The sequence below is a fragment of the Protopterus annectens genome, chromosome 5.part0 (genome assembly GCF_019279795.1).
Source record: "Protopterus annectens isolate FY-2018-M chromosome 5.part0, PAN1.0, whole genome shotgun sequence".
NCBI classification, from domain to species: Eukaryota; Metazoa; Chordata; order Ceratodontiformes; family Protopteridae; genus Protopterus; species Protopterus annectens.
In genome coordinates, this window is record NC_056735.1 from 749393110 (window position 1) to 749406695 (window position 13586).

General features: G+C 33.5%; 1 protein-coding gene across 8 annotated transcripts in view; it reads left to right on the top strand.

Moving 5' to 3' along the window:
• Window positions 1-13586, top strand: part of GRIA4 (glutamate ionotropic receptor AMPA type subunit 4) — a 2450678-nt gene that overhangs the window by 1286152 nt on the left and 1150940 nt on the right. The window lies entirely within an intron of this gene.

Consider the following 13586-nt stretch of genomic DNA (forward strand, 5'->3'; position numbering starts at 1 on the left):
CTTAGTTCTTTAATTTTAATTTCCAATAATGCTGCTGTCTTCAGTAGGCTGTAGAAGTCCTCCAAAGTTGGTATTGTATTTGTATTCCGTCTTCTACTCATACACTTCCTTGAAATTGCAAGTATAGTCCATACTAGATACATGTTTGACCTTCATTTACATTTAATAATACAAGACTTTTAGTTAAATAAAATGATTCATTAAGTAAAGCTTGTAGAAAGTTATTAATACCATTCCAAAATGGCTTAATTTTAAAACAATCAAATAAAATGTGGTTCCGATCTGCATTGTGTACTTGCTCACATCTCCAACATATTCCTTTTATGGAAGAACTAATTCCTATCTGCAGTTAAGAATGCTATGTGCAAGCATTTCCAATTAAAAACTTTCCAGAATTGTGTAAAGGATATATATTTTATTGATAATAAGATATTTGTCTTAATATCTTCAGTTAACTGTATTGAGTGTCCTTTTGTTAAATATTTCCAATATGAGGTTTTAGGTGTTGTTTTATAATTTATCAATATTTTGTAAAATTTTGAAATACTGTTTCCCATGTCAAAGTCATTATATATGATTTCATATAAGTATTTCGTAAATGTAGGTATTTCTTTAAATGAAGAATTGTTAATTATTCTACTTAAATCTTGCGAATATGACAGAATAATCTGTAAAGTTAGTCAGTCATGTTGTGGAATTTTGCATGTTGCTTTTATTACTTGCATATCTCAAACATTTAGTTTTTTGATACATTGGAGCCAACAAACAAATCCTTTCTGTTCCCAGTAATTAATAATTTCTCTATATATTTTATGTAGAAAGTTCTTTGTGACTATAAATGGTGTTAAAAGATCAAACCAGATTTTTAAATCTATATCTGCATTAATCATTTTCCTAAATGAGTCAATGTAATAATTAATCATACAAGTTTTAGTGGGTTTACTTATGTTATATTGCATACTAATACATATGCGCCATGGCAAATTGTTGTTATCTGTTATTTGAAGTGTGTTTTGTAAATCAAATTCATTTATTGATATTACAGTTGGTAATTCTTTCCAATTTGCAGAGTAATTTGGACTTATCCAATCTCAGATTGTTTTAGATAGTGATGCTTTTATATATGTTTCTATATCAGGAAAGTTTAATCCTCCCTGTTTCCATGGTCTGATATGATGTATTAAAGATATTCTGTTTCTTTTGGGAAACCATAACAATTTTATTAGGCATGAATTTATTTCTTTAAGTATATTCCTTTCTGGTAACAGTTGTATTGCCAAGACTATATATAGGATCTTGGGCAGTAAAACCATTTTTACTAACTGTAGTCTTATCTTCAAATGTTAATATTATTTTGATCCATTTTTCCACAGAGATTTTAATTGTGTTGATGATATTATTGTAGTTTTTTTGAGACTAATTCATTATTATCCTTGAATAACTCAATTTCTATATATTTTAAGGTAGATTCTTGTTTCCCTATGATGTGATCCCCCTTAGTCTGCAGTTCTTTTTTTTTATTTAAAAATAAACATTTTGATTTTGATTTATTGAAATGGAGTCCAGAAGGCATGTGAAAGTTGTCAATTAATATATCTAATTATTCTAAAGTCTCGTTTTGTATTAGATAATGTTAGTATATGTCTTTTGTATTAGATAATGTTAGTATATGTCATCAGCAAATAGCATTACTTTAGAATTGTATTGTTCATAAACATCTATTCCTTTGATTTTTATATTGTTACAAACTGAATCTGCCAATGTTTCAATAGCTAGAGCAAATAGAATCAGTGACATGGGACATCCATGTTTAGTGCCTTTTTTATATGTATAGATTCAGAGGTAAAAGGACCTAACTTGACATACGCTAAATTATTTGTATATATATATATATATATATATATATATATATATATATATATATATATATATATATATATATATATATATATATATATATTCTTTAGGAGATGAACAAAGGATGCAGGAAATTCAAATAGCATTAGTATTTTGAATAAATAGTCCCAATTTAGGTAATGAAAGGTTCTCTCTATATCTAAACCAGTTATGAGTGTTTCTTTATTTTCTTTATTACGTAATCTATAAGAGAAATTATCCTTTTAATATTGTCATGTGTGTATCTATGATATATAAATCCAGTTTGATCATTATCTATTGTTTTGGATAGTGGTATTTTAAATCTGTTACTTAATATTGTCATAAATATCTTATAGTCATTATTTAATAATGGTATGGGTCTATATGAGGTACAGAGGTTTGGGGATTTGTTATCCTTTAGGAGTGGTGTGATTAACTCTTAACTCATAACTTTGATTTGGGAATCCCCCATATTCTTCTGAATATGTTTTTCTTCTTGCAGTGTTTGGTTAAAAAAAATTCATCCAAAGGGTGGGGGGAATTCATCTTATTTGTTCTACTTTTATCTATCATGAATGCTAAGTTACCATGTAACACCTGTTTTCTCTGACAAATAATCTGTAACTGAAGTTTAATGTTCTGTTTTTAATGTCTTTTATGTGGAGCTTTTCTCCCCCGGCCTCTATGGAAAATGGATATATATCCAGTTAGACTTGCCCGGTCAACACATGTAAAATAAAAAAATAAAATAAAAAAAATTAAGGAATATCTCCAAGAGGGTGGTATTAAAGCTTGTGACTGAATTTCTAATAGAGTTTTATGGAAGAGGGATAGTATCTTTGAAGGAAAAAGTATATTTCCATAATTATGCTGTGTATACCGGGAAATTTATAATTTTTATCCTCTTTTACACTCTAATTTTTTTGTAGGATACGGGTGCTCACAGAACTAGTTTTAATTTTTCAGTTTTTTTTATATTAGAACATTTTTCATCTAGATTTAATTGATCAATATGTATATATTTTTTTGGAAATGTTCCATATAGTGATTTCTATAGGAATCAAGAATGTCACCTATATCCAAGATATTTTTCCCTTTCTTTTCATGGAAGATACTTTTAATGTTATTAGCTTTTGATTGCATTTTGATTCATGTGGATAAATTATGTAGATATTTGGGAGAAGTGGCCAATATATTAATTTTTAGTTTTTCTAAAGTTAAACTTTTGATTTTTTTCAGCTTTTACTGACAAAAGTTTGGACTGTAGATCTAATAATTCAGAATCCCATTCTTTGATTTCATTTTTTATACCAAGTTAGAGTTTTACCATATATGTAAGCTTTTAACGAGTCCCATATCATTATTTTATTTATCTTTGTGATGTAATTAATATCTAAGAAGAACTGTAATTCAGATAATAACCAGGGTTTGAACTCTTTAATTTTAGTTATATATGCTGGAATTCTGGAGTTAAAGATTAATGGTTTGTACCCATTTTGAAGTTTTAGTATCAATGAATTGTGGTCTGAAAAGGGGTAGGGAGTGATTGAGAAATTAATGATTTTAGAGTGTAAGTCATGGGCAGCAAATATTTTATCTAGTCTAGTTTGGGTACCAAATCTGTGATCTTGATGGGAAAACAACAAAGATTTATCTTCTTTAAATTTGAAATTATCTACAAGATGAAATGATTCTACCCACATGTTTAAAGCTTTTGATACAGCAGATGTACACAGCAGCCTTTTTAATCCCATTCTTTCCATGTAGGGTAAGAGCTAACCATAGAGGCCATCATTTTGACAGACAGGGGATTTTCCTTATCCTTGCCTCCTGGTGGCTGATTAGGTGGTCTCATTTATGCCCACAGTCTGGATTCGAGTGCTTCTAAAGACATGCTAATTAAGGCTTCCTTCGTCATGTTGGTAAGACAAGCTCACATCTTCAATTGCAACTTTTTCTCTTGAAAGTCTCTGCTTGCATATAGGAACATATCCACCAACTCAACATTGTGTCACCAAAGAGTAAGCAAGCTGGAGTTTTGCTGCTCCATTTTACCCTTTCTTAACCACCTCTGGCAGCATCAGACCAATTAACTGAACTAGAACCATCTTTCCACTGGTCATGGCTTTATGTCACATAGCTAGGCTGTTATGTTACATTTTTTACTACAACCACCTCTCCCAGGCTCATACATAATATATTCCTTGTCCAATATAGAAGACTTCTTTATGGATTCCAATTATCATTTCATGCATGGTAGTATCAGTAGTTAGATGTTCTGAAGACTTGAATTCAATGGCATCATACACATTGGCTTTACTATGAAGGTTATTTCACAGTAGATCATCGAGTGCCTTTTGTCATGAGAAATTCTTCTTCCAGCACTATATCACAATATATTGTAGTCTAACTATCCTTCCATGAAGTTTTCGTTGCAAGATAGAGAAGTAGATTGCTGGGCCTTTCTTCCATGCATATACCATTAATGTTCCTGGCCTTGTCAAAAAATATGATTGTCTACAATATTATCCCAAACATTATGCTAATAATATGGTTAATTTCTCTTAGTCTAGCACCTCAGGTGAGGCCTGTCCACCTTAGGAGACCCTACTGATAGTTAAAATACTGATTACATACCTCTCAGCATCACTGATGTATCCAAGCTATCTTTACACAACAAGCTGCAACCAAGTAAAGTCATCTACAGTTATCATATTGTTATACAAATTGCAGATTTTTAGAGTCTGTCTCTTTAAGTCTACCTCAGCTCATAGAAAATTTCTTGCATCTCCCCCTCAATATCAAAAATGCACTTTATAGTTCCTCAACAAGAGTCAATATATGTTGTACTATGCCATAAACTCATGTATACATTTAAAATAGCAAGGATTTGAACTAATATATTATTCCTGTACTGTTGGTTTGCAATCATATATGCTTATTGATGACCTGTTATCATTCTGCATTTAGCTTTATCTCACATAAAGCAAAGCCAAAAAGTTAATGGTTTGTGTAAACAAAATTTCTTGTGCCTTTTCTGAAACAGGCCTAAGATTCTATAGGGAAACTGATTTCACTTTCTGAAAAAAGCTATGACATAAGAAATATATTTCCCATTATTAAGATTTTAATTCCTTTACCAGATCTCATAGTCAAGATCCATGCACTGGTATATGCCTGGCTGTATTACTGTAATGCACTTTACCTTAAGATTAGTGATGACAGCCCTGCTTGCCTTCAATGCAGACTTCCACTGCTAGAGCAAGAAATCTGGACAAAGCCATAAATAAAAATGGGACAAAGGCCCAAAAATAGGCACAATTTTTAAATACTGCTCTTGCAAACTAAGAAAGTTGATAGAATAACAGGTTTTGAATTAGCATGCATTTTCTGAAGGATATGAAGTCTGAAAGTCAAATGTCTGTCATTATTTTCTAACGTCAGTCTTTAATGATTTACCACTAATTTGCTCAAAAAACACAATTTTATGAAAAACAGACCAAAAAAATATGAGGCCAAAATCTGTACAGTTGAGAGGTATGTCTACTGGTTGTACATATACTAATCATCCCATTATTGTGCTATATATGCTCTGGCTGTTATCTGTGCTGCACAATTTGCAGGAAGCCTTGTTCATCTGTCTCCCAGACAGGTAAGTCACATCATCAGAAAATGGGCTGCTCCTATTTCTCAAGACACCCCTAAGGACTGTCAGTAGACAATGATCTGTCGCAAACTTCCTTGATGCAGACTTGAAGATCAAAAGCTCATTTGGAAGATTCCTTTAATGCCATTTATTGTACAGTTTTCCTATTATAGTAATTCTGAAGCTTGCTTTTGGTTTAATCTGTTTTAACTATATTTGTGTGTGATCATACCAATTTAGCTAGTGGTTGTTCACTGTTTAACATTATATAGTGCTTAAATATAAACACCTAAGTTAGATAAAGATGAAAGGCTGACAAGAATACTACAAATGACAGAATTTTTTCCTTTGCCATTTTGGTATAAAAGAAAAGTCATGCCACTGTGTAGATATAACTGGTCTGGAATCAGTCTGTTAGCTGGCAAACAAGAACTCTCAGGCACTCATTAATTAAATAGCACCTACATTTTTTTGTCAAAATAGAATATCTAAAATGCTGTTCCTTGAATATCGATGCTTCTTTTATTGATAAACCCATTAAGTGCTATATTTAAACTCGGTAGAAAATAGGTTTTACAGATATTCTAAAAGGCAATGCTTCTCTGTGATTTCAGGAAACATCAGAAGCTATGCATTGAAACTGGCCATTTCAAACAGAGGAGTGGATCTAAAACTATAAAACTACATGTAAGGTATTAAACAAAGCAATGGGGAATTCTAATATTTGCCATCATGTTAAATAAAGTCAGGCCAGTTCACATGCCTGTCAATGCCAGAAATGTCTGTGATCTTCTCTGAGTATGCATTTTGACTTTTGCACTGATTAATGACATTTGGTTTCTATAAAGTATGTGGCAGTGGCAGATTTATATTAATTGGTGGTTGTATACTCCTATATATTTGCAACAGTGCTTTTCAGTGTTGTATTCCCCTGACATCATGGCATGTAAGAGGTAAAGCCCCCTGCAAAAAAATGCTTCATTAATGTTACAGTCACTTTTGATTGTTGCTGCTTTGCTTAAAACATGAATATATGTTTTTGCACTTTTGAGTGTTGAACCCATATGTGGGAAGTTTAGTCATGTAAGCTGAATCCCCACACTGGGGGTCTGGGAAGTTTGTAACTCGTTTCAAGAAACTGCGATTTCAATAAGATGAAGTTTATGACAACCTGCCATGTACCCAGATATATAACACAGTAGCATTTTATGACACTCTCATAAAGGTAGTATAATGACCACTGTATAGCTTTTTTTTCTGAATCATTTAACAGTATTAATATTACAGTATTCTGCTAGGTATCTTCATATTCTAGCAAGCAATGCAGTACTGTTCGGTAGAACACATGCATTTCGAAAGCACTTTAATGGGGACCATAGTGCTAAGCTTATGCAATAAAGATTGATTTCAGCAGCAACAGATTAACATTGGCCAAGAGTCTTTATTTTTTTTAATTCATTTGTTAACTGTTAAACTTTCTAATTTCTATTTTCTCTTTTCAAGGATGATCTGGAAGCACTTTCTCCTTAAGTGACTTGTTAGTGTTTGTATTTAGAGAGTAATGATAGATAACACCTATCATTAGTGCTTTTTAAACACCGATGTATGAACTCATTGATGAATCTTTCCTTAAGTAAATGTCCCTTCAGTGTCTCATTTGTAAATTTTTGTCGTGCCAGTAAGTAAGTTTAATAAAGTAAACATTAATTGTTGAAACTTGGGTCTGTGTTCATATACCAAATAGGAATTACAGTGAATGCCTGACTACCGAAACACTTAACATCATAAAATAATTAATCAAATGGCCATAGTTGGCCAACAACCAGGAAGGACTATGATGCAGAAGGTAAGTGAAGGAAGCCATTTTTTTTTTAAATTTGCTCTATTCTCCACTGTAGTGTGATCTCAGAGTTGGTGTATATAGTTAAGGGGGTGAGGGGGCACAACCCCCAAACTTTGATTGATTTAATTCATGATGTCGGCCAATTATGGCCAGTCAATTAATTATTTTGTGATGTTAAGTGTTTCTGGTAAAGTTTCGCTATTTCACTTTTATTATAAGGCGTTCACCTTATTCTGTATTTGATGCGCAAACATAGACCCTTGAAACTTACCATCTCAGTCTAATAATAAATGTAACTGTTTGGAACATATTTAACTTGTGATTTATAGATATGAACAGTAAACTAAAAGTTTCAAAAATAAAGATTTGCCAAGGTCAAATCATCCATATTGTCTTTGTAAAAATGCACTGGAATGTAAAAAAGAAAGTATCTTATCCAGATTGTCTGCATTGTGAGACTCTGGGCAAGTCACTTAAATAGACATTGTTCCTGGGCTGATTCTAAAAAAGATGCATGTGGATTAGTACTTACCCAGGTTAAGAAATAATTAAACATTCTAAGCATAACATGAAATCAAACAGAACTTACTGATGAATTTTCTGTAGCAAATGCACTTTCATTAATTTTCCTACAGTACATGGTATTGTTTTAGGTTTCATAACTGTAGTCATATGGCCAACTTCAGACATATTGCTGCTATTAGTTTATCACAAATCCACAGCACAAATCATGGCTGTGAAAATCTATAAAATTAAGTCATGCTATCATTCAAGCAGCAGCAATTTTGAAAAAAGGTGTTTCAAACTATAAAGTATTTCAACAAGATGAAATGTGAAGAACAGATGGGTTTCCTATCTAAGCAGACTGGGAGGTTAGTACACAAAGTTGGGTCTATAATCTATAAACATTTGTAGTTCTGACTTTAAATCCTTTAGTCTCCATTTACTTATTATGTGAGTTGAACAAGTCAAGTAAGCAGAAAGTGCTTCCAGGTCATCCCAGAAAAGAGGAACTAGGGCTTAGACAGTTATAATGTTTAACAAATGAATTAAAAAAAAACACAGAGAATCTTGGCCAAGTTAATCTGTTGGTGCTGAAATTAATGTCTGCTGCATAAGCTAAACACTATGGTTCCCATTAAAGTGCTTACTAAATGCATAAGTTCTACAGAACAGTAGGTAATGCATCACTCACTAGAATATGAAGATACTTAGCAGAATACTGTAATTTATTTACTACTATTAAATAGTTCAAACAAAAGAGCTACACTGTGGACATTACATTACCTTATGAGGGCATCATAAATTGCTACTATGCTATACATCTGGGTACATGGCAAGCTGTCATAAACGTCACCTTGTTGAAATGGCAGTTTCTTGAAAGGAGTTACACACTTACCAGACCCCCATTGTAGGAATTCAGCCTGCACTTTACAAATATGGGTTCAACACTCAAAATGTGCATGTTTAAAACAAAGCAGTAAAAAATCAAAAATCACTGTAACTTTAGTGAAGCATTTCTTTGCAGGGTGCTTTACCCCTTGCATGCTATGATGTTGGTGGGGTACAATAATCAAAAGCACCATTAGCACTGTACCTCTGACAAAAGATGAAATCTCTGAGACACTGCAATTACGTCACTGTTTGTGTTTCTGAGCGTCAGGTGCAAGTTATCGATCGACACATCTTTCAAGTGTGCCTCATTATGAAGAATGTTCTTCCTTTTGAATCTTACAAATTCTCTGCTCCGTTTTAACAAATTATGGTAAATACATAAAGTTCTACTGATGAATTAACATAATTAAGTATGAAAAAGTGCTTAACCATGCTTTGAGTTACCTAGTTGAAGTTATTAGTAAATGTGTAGCAAGTGTTACACATTTTGTCAATTTTTCCATATTATGATAGTCATTGTTCAGTTGAGGCAATGCTGCTTATTTTGGGGCTATGTGAGATTGATACACTGCCCTGATGAATTGTTACTTGAATGATCACACTGAGATTAATAAATCTAAGATCAGTGTTCAATAAAGTTGAAATTTAAAAGTTAATAAAAGTCGTCAAATGCCATTTTGGTCTGGAGTGACTTATTTGAAGGGGATCGGGACAGAGAAGGTTAAGGGCTATTTGCAAATGAAGACTGGACTTCATCCTGTGGAACTGAGACAAGTCATTGCAAACTCAGTTTTGCAAACTGGCAGTGTAACCCCCATGCATGTTTCATTTCTAACCCTGGTTTTATATGGACAGATGAATAAGTGCCAGCATAATAGAAATTGCTGCTTGGTCTCTACAGGTTAAATCTAAATGAATGAGCTATCAAATCAATTAAAATAAAAGTTGCTTTACATGCTTTACATCACATCATTCCCGCTTGTAAGCAAAAGTTAAATCTCTGTCATATTCATTTTGTCACACAGACAAAAATCATAAAAAAGTAACCATTTACAGTGTAATACAAAGTATTCAGTAAATAAATCCACAAAAGATGTACAGACTTATTTTCAAGTTCACAAAGATCCACACAACAGGTATAATAAAACTATGGTACTCTTTAGTTATTTGGTTGTGATAATTCCAGAATTCCTTCAAATGATTATATGTGCCTGTGCACATATGAAAATTTTAACTTATTTATCTGTGTGCTTCCTTTGTTGTTCATATCATTTATTGTATGGCAATATGCACACTTTTTAGAAGCAGATATTTACTAGTATTTAATTCTTTTAACTTATTATCTGTGTGCTTCCTTTGTTGTTCATATCATTTATTGTATGGCAATATGCACACTTTTTAGAAGCAGATATTTACTAGTATTTAATTCTTTTAACTTATTATCTGTGTGCTTCCTTTGTTGTTCATATCATTTGATGCATAGCAACATGCATGTTCTTTAAGAGCCGGCATTTAGAGAAATATAGGAAGTATAAAAATGTACATGCTGTAAAATAATAAACTAACTCCTAGTAGATGATCATGTAACTCTAGAAACTGTAAGAGACATTCCAGACAAACATAAAGCAGCCTCTACCAAATCCTAGCCCTTTAAGACTACATATATGTTTACAACTGGTAAAAGAATTACACTGAACCACTGTTAGACACTGTAAAGTTATTAAACAAATACAAGTAAAGGACTTTCATCTATTGTTGATATAGACTTTGTCAGTGGTGTAGCTCTTTTATCGGTTGTCAGATAATTTATTCTTTATAATGGCCATGGCTTCCAAGGTTTCAGGTTTTAATAATAATAATAATAATAATAATAATAATAATAATAATAATAATAATAATACCCATTTGTTAACCAGGTAGGGGCACTGGACACACCATCCATTTTCAGAGGCTACCCAAGAGCAATGTCTGATGAAGTGACTTGCTTAACGTCACACAGTAAGCAAACAAGGATAAGGGAAATCCATCCCTGAAACATAGGAGCTACAGCTCTGTGGCAACTTTTAGCTTGGTTACAAGCAGCTTTCCTATAGTGATCTTCCTACTCCAACTCCACCAAGTGACAGTCTGTGGGAATTAATTGGGAATGTTTCATGGAAACTCAGCCTTAAATCTTGTAATAATAAATATACCATGTGTAATCAAAATGTGGCTGTAATGAAAATTCCAGGTTTTTAGCATATCCCTCCTGAAGAACAGATGGTTGAGGAGCTGAAGATCATGATTGGTGATATAGGGCTAATCCAGAATTCCAAATTCCATCTAATGGAAATCAGACCTTCCACAAAATTCTGTCAGGTTGTGGGGCACTGGTGGCACAGGGCTTAGTTGTGCTACTTTATGGCTTTTCGTCCTCTGGTTTAATTTCTAGCTGAATTGTAGTCTTTATGGAATCAGCAGAGGAGCTGCTGATGAGCTTCATCATCTGGGCAAGAGTTTGATTTTCACATTCTCCGTTTGTTTGTATGGTGAGTCTGAGCAAGTCATTTAAGTAGATCTGTTTTCCTCCTCCTTTCAAAAATATGCAGTAGGTGGCTAGGACACTCTAAACCAGTCATTGGCATGTGTATGAGTGTGTGTGTGTGTGTGTGTGTGTGTGTGTGTGTGTGTGTGTGTGTGTGTGTGTGTGTGTGTGTGTGTGTGTGTGTGTGTGTGTGTGTGTGTGTGTGTGTGTGTGTGTGTGTGTGTGTGTGTGTGTGTGTGTGTGTGTGTGTGTGTGTGTGTGTGTGTGTGTGTGTGTGTGTGTGTGTGTGTGTGTGTGTGTGTGTGTGTGTGTGTGTGTGTGTGTGTGTGTGTGGTATGGAAAAATAACCATGGCAGGGCGAGCAACCCAGTGGTATAAACATTGTCTCTACATGATTGTCATTGTTGCAGTGATGGCCCAACTCCATTTGCCAAATTGGGAAAAGGGGTCATGGATGGATAGATGGATGGAGTGCTCTTGGACTGAATCTAAAAAGTTCCATGTTAATCAGTGTTCTATCCCAATTATCAGATACAAATAAATAAATACATTTTGATAATGTTGAACCTCTCGACAAATAATGCTGTGGCTTAACACTGAACACCACAATATTTGGAGTGCAAAGTATCATTTGTACCTGTAGCCCACACTACAGTAATGCACTGTGCTTCTTAAGCTGTCCTCTGCATCAGTACATAGATCAGCACTTTTGGAACATTTATTAATTTATAATCCAGATATTAAATTAGGTGTCTTTTGGCTGAATATCTCAGGAAGTGCTACTCTCCATGATGTCTTGGCAGTGTCATTTAACCAGTGGCGAGGGTCTATTGAATAAGTGATGGATCTATGCCACTATGTGTCTTCATGTAACACACCTAAATGTATAATTAGTTATTGAGGTGTGATACAGAGATCTCCTTCTGAATCATTAGCATCATGCTTACACTGGCCATAATGGCTTTACAACAGCCTTTGTGAAAGTCTTGCATTCAGTGTTTGAAGCCAGACCACAGTCAGAGGCAAAAGACACTGATACCACTGTAGTCAGTTTTCTTTCTATTCTTGACTACATATCAGATCTGTCTAATGAGCGCACCTCTTATATTTTCACTGGTACGTAGAACAATTTTATAACAGAACTTGTACAATGTTTTGGCTAGGATCAGCAGAACATTTCAGAGTAAATACTGAGTGTATCTTAGAAAATGTAATAGGTTTATAGAAGTACTAAGCCAGCTGCCTCTGGATCATTTTAAGCCTAGCCAATTTCTCTTCGGTGAGAATCAAACACTGCATCTTTTGTCTGCAGGGTAAACACTTATGCAAACCCCCAACCTCCATTGCTCTTTCGTATTGCATAAGCAAACCACTGAGTAGTACATTTCTGATGCAAACTCTCTTAGAAGAAAATATTACTTCTGACACTGGGAACTGCTGATCAAACAAATGTTGTACCTGAGCTTCAGGACTGCTTGTGTTTGATATGGCAGCCCTTTCATCTGGTCAGAATCACAGTCTGATATATATGTACATGCATCCACAGAAGTACACACATGTACACAAGTAAATAGGGTTTGCTTTATGCGTTAATTGAATTTGTCATAATTAAACATATACGTCTGTGTAGTATAAATATTAAAAAGTAAATCATATAAACATATCAGACAGAAAACATTGCTGTAAATCAATGCTCTTTTAAGACTTGTGTTGCCTTTCTGCCTTTAAAGCTTTATGGACAAATTAAAAGCAGAGACATGAATAAGCAACAGCCTGTTTCAGTGCATTATTTTTACAATAGCACTGATATTAATCAAAAACAATATACCACCATTAGCATATGCAAATTATGCAAACACTTTCATTTAATATTGAACAAAGAAGAAGTTACAAGGTGTGAGTCTGTCAGCAAAACTTTGTTTCAGTATTTTGAGAAGAGTTAAATCTGGTGTATTCTAAAAGGCGGCATTCAGTTTTAAAATATGCATTTTTATTTCTTCAAAAAGAATAATGTGTATTTTATGACATTTCTGTTTTAAATACATAGAGCAGAAATATTTCTGAAGAGTTTTTCAAAGAAAAATGGAAGGCCTTTTGACAACTCTCTTCTGAAAACCTAATGCTTAAAATCTTTTACATGACTGTATCTGATTAATGCAGTAATGAGAAAAGAATATGATTAGAGATGACAAAACCTTTAAAATACCAATTATGGATAGGTCAGTTGTTTGAGAAGAAACAGCGTAAATCAACAGATGCTTTAATGCTTCATTAAAGGGGGACGTGGTGCTTTTGTGTGT